This window comes from Aulonocara sp. 'chitande type north' Nkhata Bay, linkage group LG20 (genome assembly GCF_057382095.1).
Source record: "Aulonocara sp. 'chitande type north' Nkhata Bay isolate Kocher_YH1m ecotype deep benthic linkage group LG20, A_spYH_male_GT1.1, whole genome shotgun sequence".
NCBI classification, from domain to species: domain Eukaryota; kingdom Metazoa; phylum Chordata; class Actinopteri; order Cichliformes; family Cichlidae; genus Aulonocara; species Aulonocara sp. 'chitande type north' Nkhata Bay.
This window is the reverse complement of record NC_141363.1, coordinates 10,569,817-10,579,053: the sequence shown is the minus strand read 5'-3', so window position 1 is coordinate 10,579,053 and position 9,237 is coordinate 10,569,817.

Here is a 9,237-nt window from a genome sequence, read left to right as displayed (position 1 = left end):
ATTCACATCAGCTCTTTACCACGCCTCAACACGTCTCAGTGCCGGCTGCTGTGCAAACCTTTTTTTGTCACCGTGTGCAGTTGTTAGACAGCGCCAATAAAACCGGCCTCTTTATGGTCCTTTGGTGTGACTGAATCTCTGTCCATCAAACGAAACCAATCTCGAGTAGGCTTTGAGGGGAATGTGGGTTTTTGCTTAGTAGTCGAGGAGAGAGCAGAAAGAGAAGGAGGAATGTCCAACATCCACATACGCGTATGCGATTCTCCTCAGTGGGAAGCCACAATCATTCAGCAACAGTCATTTCTGTCATCCCTCGCGGCAGAGAGAAAGTTGGATGCCTTTCAGTACTGGATGATTCAGATGATGCACAGTGTACTCAACATGAAAGTTGTTTTTTTACTTCATGCAGCCAAGTTTTGATTGAATACAAGTGTGATTACTTTGTTGCTCTTATTGCAAAGCAAGTAGTCATTCGGCTTCTGGGGAAATTCAACCTCTGTTTGCTGCAGTCTGTGTCAATGTGGGAATTTCCAAGGATTAAAAAAGGGAATGAATTAAAAAGCCTTTCTTGGACGATTACTTTTTAATCCTTTAAAAAGCTGTCCACCCGCCATGCTTTTTCTGTTTTTTAGGTCCACTTTTGAATATTACAGCAGTCCTTCAGTGAGAGTCAGTGGGAGCCCAGAGAAAATTCAGCATTTCAAGAAGAACGAGAAGCAAACATGTGACCTCAATGAGGTTTAAATGTGCAGCCAACAATAACATCAGGCCTGACAATCTTTGACAAAGACTTCTTTGGCGAGCACAATAGACATAAATAAAATGGAGAAACATTAAAGCAAGTGAAAGATGAAAATCTGTACTAAAGTTAATGTTAGCTTAAAGCAAAATATACCCATTATTATTATAGTTATGTCTTACTTTGTGCAAATTATGATGTTAAAATTCAGTCTGGTATCTAAAAAAAAGTTTTTTAAAAACACAAATCATGTCATTTATTATAGGATAAGCTCACACGTCAAAATTTGAATATAAAGGATCATGAGACCTGCAGACCATAACCTGACAGGACAGAGAGCAAACCGGTTTCATTCAGTCTTAGTCGATTATACACTGTCTTCACAACACATACAACTCAACACTTCTTCTTTTACTGCTCCCTTAAGGTGTGACCACAGCAGATCATCTGTCTCCATCTCACCCTATCCACAGCATCTTCTTCTGTCAAACCAATATCTTACTTCACTATAAACATGAATCTTCTCTGTGGTCTTTCTCATCTCCTCCTGCCTGGTTGCTCTATATATTAGGCATCCTTTGTTCTTTATATCCTCTTCTTCTCGTCTGTCCTCACACCAACTCTGGAGCATGACAGCCCTCACCTCCATTACTTTGAGTAATATAACTGGATCTTTTTCACTGTGTATTATTTGACTAAGATTTTGGCTTGCTGTGTGACACAGACCATCCAAGAACTTTGGCTTCAGTTTTGATGAGTGAAATTCTATTGCTTTGTTAGTCTGGTACCAAGCTTTTTAGCATTGCACCAATATGATATATGGATGCAGCTTGCTAACCAAGCTAGCTAGTATTAGCTGAGAAGTAAGCCCGCTACCCTTTCGTAGTAATGTAGAATTTGACTTCAAAACACGAACAGTGAAGCTTTAAAATGCAGAATCTAAGACTGGACTTGGGTAATAGCTAGTTAGCCTTTTCACACTGCTGCACTTATTTAACACATCCTTTTTTATGAGGCATCTCATGTTACATCGTGCCATGTTGCTCCCGAGTTCTCCATATTGGATGTGCTACACTGGTTGCTAGGGAAACATCTGTATTACTCAAGTGATTGGCAGTGATTCCTGAAAGTTTCCAGATCTCACTGCGTACAACTGGTTACAAAGAAGATGATGTGCCAAAAGCCTGCCAGATTGCCACAGTTGCCAGTTTTTCATGTTTGTCATGTTTGCCAGATGGTTGTGGACCGGGTCTAGGCTTGCGTGACCTGAGCCTTATTCACTTGATCCTACATTGTTACCAGGATTGTTACAAGCCCAAAATGGTGGAAAAGTATATATAAAACCTCAACAGACTGCTAAACTACTCAGAGTGTATCTTACCTCTTGTCCTATAACAGCAAGCCCCCTCCTCAACCCTGAATTGGTCAAGTGGTTAAGACAATGCATGGTTGGACAAATTACCCTCTTCTTGAAATTTAGAAGCATCTTGTGTATTTTTCTAATAGTGGAAAATGTCAAGGTAGCTACTTTCCCCATGCTTTCTGCACAGATAATAACTGCTTGTCTCTACAACTGAGCCGGTAACGTCTCTCTTTCTTTAAGTTTCATTTTTCAGGCCTGCAAATAAAGTTCACACCATCAGTATAGCTTAGCCCAGCCTTATTCAGACCTGAAGGATTTTTTTCTTCTTTGCTTATTTTGGATTCATTACAAGATCTGCCTTTTACTCTTCTATCTCATTCATAAGGACAGACAAAACTTAAAGCGCCCCCAGTTTTTTTGCTTTTTCTTTTCTTTTCTCTTCAGAGGTTGGAAAAAAAACATGTGCCAAGCATAACATGAATGCTGGGAAATACCTCTCTGATACAAGGGAGGACAATCTGTCATCCAACATGGTGACTTAGAGCGAGCGTGAGGGACTTTCTGTGGCTTGCCTGCACATGTAGCCAGTAACTAAAAGTCTCACTCCCATCTTTCTGAATAACTAAGAAATCACAGTTTAATTTATTGTGTGTTACGGCCTTGTTCTGCCAGAACTCCCACTGTGCAGGGCATTGAAACCATAATATTAGCTCTACAATCACATGATAGACTGAGCATACTGAAAACCACTGTCTGCAGATTGACCACTCTTCCCTCCCTTTCCTGCCACTTCTGATCTCTTTTTGTGTTTTGCCACAGAATCACCAAAATAACCCTCTTGGCTCCGTGAAAACGCACCGACCTAAACGGCTGCTACGCCCTCCAAAAAAGATGGGAAAATTCAGACGGCTTTTGCTGGCTAATGGCTCTGGTTACTTGGCCTGCAGCGAAGTTAGCGAGGTCTCTCAAGGCTACATCAACAGGAAATTTCATTAATCCAGAGCTGGGATGAAGTAGTTCACCCCCTTCTTTATTTAAGGCTTTGCCAGACTTTCAGCGGACCACCTCGGCTGTCCTGTAGAGAAGAACAGGAGTGGGAGGCCTCAGGGCTGACTAAACCTTCCCCTCCATGTGCTCCCTAATTGGTTTAATGACTGTAATTATCTGCTGGGGTGCATGTTGTGCCGGGGACGATTAATGGCCTCCAAAACATATGCAGACAGGCGGAAATTAAGAGAGGGGGGCACTGAGACAAAGAATAGCTGTGCAGAAGAAAAGAGCCGTAAAGCTGCAGAGGGAGACACGTCCTGCTGGTTAAGAGAAACAGAACAATGACACAGCACTTTGAGCTTTTTTCCTTTTCTCTGTGGGACTTTATTGGTTGAAATCTTCTACTAAGTTAAAAAAAATCTTAATGAGATGTAATCTGAGACACATATGGACATATAAAACATATGCCACCCATACAGTTAAAAGGTAAAAGTTAACCTTAATGATGTGTTAGAAAACATCTGTATATGAACAACCACGTATATATTAAAAAAAGAGTTAGGTTGCAGTACCACAAATGCCCTGTAGGTGCTCTCTTTAAGAGATTTTCCTCATAAGCGAGTTAAAAGAATTGGTATACAACATTTCTCTTGTTTACTATCACTGGGGAGACTGACTGAGTAAATGCACATTTCTGGAGTTACAAATAGCAACACATGATAAAACTGAAAAGGACCTATTTTCTCTAATGGTTGAAACAGGAACTGACTGACTCTAATGGTGGATGCAACACCTAGAGGGAGATTTAAAAAGCTTCATTATGACATAGAGGATGCAGGTGATTTCCTGAGGTGCTGGAAGAGGCCTGTAGCTGAAGTTGTGTAGGTGCGAGACAGTGAGCAGACACACAAGAAGTGAATATCAAAAGAAACTTAAAACCCAAAGAGAGGAGCCTGGGAGGAAATGAGTTCCACTACACTACAGCAGATAATGTGACACCGTGTGGGTGGAAGAGCCAGTTTTGATATACAGCAGGCTGGTAATTAGTTGATGCCAGCCATGTGTGCCGGTAAAGGACCTGGCAGGTACTGGTGAGTATAGTCACGCCGCCAGAAGTCCAGACAACCAAAGGTACGCAGAGCAAGAGAAAGACAAGAGACAGAAAGCAAAGAAACCAACAGGTCAACGCTGGAGGCATGAGGGGGGTTGTGATGTTTTTCAGTTAATCAATAAACTGTTTGATGTGAAATATTTGTGCAATATCTTCAAAATTATAATCAGGTTGTTCCAAAAACTCCCTGAAAAGCCTTCAGTTGATCCAAAACGCTGCAGTGAGAGACTACAAAGAGAGAGCATCCTGGCTTCTCTTCACTGGCTTCCTGTTAAATTCAGAATTCAATTTAAAATCCTTCTCCTCACACATAAGGTCTCGAATAATCAGGCCTTCCCCGAGCCTGATTCTGCTGGAGATATCTTCCTGTTAAAGGGGAATTTTTCCCTCCGACCATCGCCAAGCGCTTGCTCACAGGGGGTCGTCTGATTGTTGGGGTTTTATAAAGCGCCTTGGGGCAGCTGTTGTTGTGATTTGATGCTATGTAAATAAAATTATATTGAATTAAACTAAAAAAAAAAAAGATTCCCGTCAAAATTACTTGCACATTTGTTCAGCCGTTAAAAAAATTCTTGTTTTAGTTTGTATGTTATGAAAAAGCAGTAAATCTTCCCATGTTAGAATAATGAGGAAACGCTCAGCTAACGATTAGTCGACTGTGAGAATATTTAGATAGATTCACTGTTGATGTCTGGGGCTGATCTTGGGAATTATTGTTCCATTAAGAAACTTATAGCACAGCTGACCACTGTTTATAGCACACAGCAAGTATGTGACCTGTAGAAATGGAGTGTTTGTTTCCAGCTGTTTAATATTATTTTCATACCTAAATTCTTGTATGTAATGGCTACATGTTTATGCTGCATCCCATTATCTGTGTCTGGCTGTATTTGGACCTTCCCGTATTTGTTTTTAGCTCTGTGTATGCTAAGGACCACGGACCGCCCGAGTCAAATTCCCTGTGTCAACATACTTGGCCGGCAGTTCACTTGGCTGTTTTAGGTGCATGTCTCCTTACGCGACAGGTGTCTCAGCCTATCAGAGCGGTCGCCACTCAACCCATTCGACTGGTCTGCCCATGTTTACGTCTGTTTAATCAAATCTGGATTTTTCTGGCTCCAGAATCATAAAGCACTACCAGCGAAGCGTAAACTCTAATCTAGTCTATGAAAAGAACCATTCAGGATCCTGTAGATCACATTTCAGACATGTTTTTGTAAAATGTATTACCTTGTAAGTAAAAATTAGACTCAGCCATAAGACAATATATTCCACATGCACAACTGCACGTATTTGGTCTCTGTTGATTTTGCTGGCATTGTACTGTGCAGTGATTCAGTCAAATCACAAATGACTTTTCTCCTTTAATGCACGCCGAGAGCCTTTAACCATAAACTGGACTGCCTTAATCCATTCTCACAGTTGACATCTGTTTTGAATGAAAGCACATGTTTAAATCTGTCACATGTGTAGTTAGACAGTGACAAAAACTCATCTTAAAATTTGAAACCATGTCTGCACCTATACAAAGAAAGTTTTTCCTGTATTAATGGGACGTTGTCGCCTTATTTACTGTCTAGCTTTTGGTTTTATTTACTGTGTTAATTACAAAACCTTCTTGTATACTGCAGCAGCCAGAAAAGCAGCATCATGATGTGTACCAGAGGTGGGCCAAAGAGCTCTCTTTAAGAGAGTATTGATACCAGCGTTGGTATTGGTATCAGATTGATACTCGTTCAGTAGGATCGATACTTGGATTCTGTCCTCTAAGTTCAGTATATGGCAAACTGAATTGTGTTAAATAAGTTTTTCTCTTTTTTTTAAAGTGAAAAAATATATATCTAACATGCACTATGAACACGTTTCATTTTAACTATAGCTTTCAGCAGAAGTTGACCCAAAGTGCTTTAGGGAATATATAAAAAGCTGAAAAGTGGGTTTTGTTGTACTAACTAGCTATGGAAAGTAAAACATTTAGATTTTATGATTTAGTTTATAGATTTAATGGTCATTAAAATGTGTTCCAAGATTGCAAACTGATGATGATTTCTGTCATAAGTCATAACACACTGCTCTCCTCTGCTTAAGCTCTCTTCATAGGCTGAAAGTATCGGTGTCGCCAATATTAGCCCGGCATTTACAAATTTGCAGTATTGCAGAGCACTAATGTGTTCATGGCCCTTCTTTGTGTGTGTGTGTGTGTGTGTGTGTGTGTGTGCACGCTCACTCTAAGTGAATGACATCAGCACAGTGATTATCGCAAATGTGCAGTGACTTTAGGGTCGTCGTTTCAAAATATACAAGGAGCCTGTGGAAAGACGAGGCCAGCGGCAGCAGCATGTGTTACTGTTCTCCACTCGCCCCCTCATGTCCCCTGCGCTAACATCAAACAGATCCCAGCAGTGCGGTTTGGGAAACGCTTGATGCCGGTAATAATTATTTGCTCCTCAGCTACTATCCTATTAAACAAGTTCATTAAATCGTTTAATTCCAGCAGCTTAGTTTGTTTTCACGTGGATTAAACCTGGAGAGGAGCTTTGGCAGTGTTCAAAGAGCAATGTTGGATCAGGACATGTAAGATGTTCTAGTTGAGAATGCGGTGAAAATGGGAAAATTGAGGGGCTCGGAGGAGAGTTAGCTTAGCAGAATAATCTGCAAAAGCCTGGAGTGCTGCTGAGAGGAACAGCAGCGGAAAGACGCAGGAAGACCAATATAGACAGAAATTGGAGCGTGTGTTTTCTGGTCAGGAACCCGATGCTAAAATTAGCAGGGATGTAAATTCCTGAGCGTTGCCGGTTTTCAGATCCACGCGTGACACTGAGAGTTGCCAGAAAAACAACACAAACAAACAACAGCAACAAAAAGTAAAGGAAGGGCGGCGGTATAGGAAGAGGTCATACATGAAAAAGTGCCTGGGTAATGTTTTCCACCTTCCTTACTTCTTTTTATTTCTTTTTAAATTGACCTTCGCCCCGAGAACAAAGACATCTAACAAGCCACAAGAAGGAGGGAAAAACTCTGAAAGCGAAAGCCACGGCCCCCACGCACAACAGTCCTCAGGGGGAGGCTCGGGCCCTGGACGCCAAGCCTTCAACATAATCACCACACATGCTATTGTGGCCTGCAGTAAAGCTCTGGTATGGCTCAAATCTGCAGCTAACCCTTTCCACCCCCACTCTCACCACCAGGCCTCTCTGTCCCACCTCCTGCTCTTTGTCTGTCTCTCCATGCATCCCTGTCATTTACAGTCCTAATGACAAGACGCAAACTTCCACACATTCAACCCTCGGCGAGCGAGGATAATCGAATTACAGCCGACGACAGGGACGTAAACCGAACTCAACTTGGTGGATTTGCATAAATCCAAACAGTACAATCAGCAGTTAAACTGTGTGGCTCTGCTCTTCTTTTTCCATAGCGGCTGGAAGGGAGAGAGACAGAGAGAGAGAGGGGAAAAAAATCCACCTCGCTGTGAAACACTAAAGCCATGGACGGAAAATAGTGGAATACTTTCTCAGTTTACAGTCGCCACATAAAGCCAAGACTATTTCTAGGCGTCCTATTGGTTTAACAGAGGCAAGAACACGCAGCCAGCTGGAAGTCAAGGACAAAGACTCGTGAGGGACTTAGCGGCAGATCCAAGTTCCCATGCTCCGGCCCTGTAGGGTCTTTTTCTTGCTACTTCACTGACCTGCAGATTAATTCAATATCTAAATATTGACATTCCTCCTTGTAGTGTGTGGCTCTTATCTGAAGAGTGCATTTAAGTCCCCCCCCCCTCTTTACATCAGTAAATCAAAGCTGATAAATTTTCAAAATGTGGGCGGCAAGGTTAGAGTGAGTCAGATAAGGCGCAGTGGATCAGTCAAGGTGAAGTGAAAAGTATGGGGCATGTCTAGACTTGCTGGATTCTTGGGCTTGTGCACGGTTACATTTTATTGGTAATTTCTGTCCTCAGCAGGTGTGTGAATGTAAAAGAAACTGATACAACATTCTCCTGTTTCAACACCAATATTTCTATTTCCCATGAAGGTCACATAGAAAGGAGCTCCAAATATAAAACGGCCTTGATGTCTTTTTCAGTGATCCAGTGATTTTATTTATAAGTTTGCTGGGCCGGTCGTCATTCACGGTTCAAATGTGGACTGACGCACAGCAGACTCTGAGGCCTGAGACGGTCCCGTGTAAAAAATAAATAAGGAAAAAGAAAAAAGGAGAAATTATAACCCTATCGTTTACATGAACGGACCAGCAAAAGAAAAAAAAACTGAACCTGGCTCAGTGCACTGCGCTGATCAGTTACATTTATGCAAACCCACATTCCTGCTGGAAGAAATGCCTTATTCATTCTGATGACTAAAAGAAAAGCTCAGATGTTAACATACATGACTTTATTTTATAAAATCCTGTCCCACAGCCTTAGAAATAGCTGATCTGTAGTTAGTGCGTTCTTATTTTCAGGGCAGAGGTGAAAATTACAGTATTAGAAATCATGCTGGGACTTTTTTTGCATAGTTTTTTGGTTAGTTTAGATAATGGTGCAGACACTAGAGCAAGAGAGGCAGTATCACAGGTGTGGAAGAACCAAGCAGCAACCTGTGGTGCATTGAACAATGAAAACAATGCAGAACCGCAGCTCCTAAACTGGACACTTAAGGCCAATTTACCAGTTTACAGGCTGGTTAGATAAAAACAAAAGAACAGCAAATGTCCTTTGTCATGGCTTAAACTTCTTATTACTCCCCCATTTATATTGTATTAAGGCTTAAAATTAAGACAATTAAAAGCGTGGCTGCTTTCAGTGACAGGTAGGTGCTGTTTCTGTGTTCTGTTGTATTACAAGACACTCTTAATAGTCACCCTTTCAGCTTCTCTGGTAAGCACATTTTGTTTTAAGCCTGTTTTTCGCCAGCCCGACAGTCTTTGTTACGCTGTCGGGACGGGACAAGAACCAGGAGGAGTCGGACAGACGCAGAGATTGCAACCCTGCCAGCCGCTAAATCAGATTGTCTGAATCAGTTTATTTGGAAGATG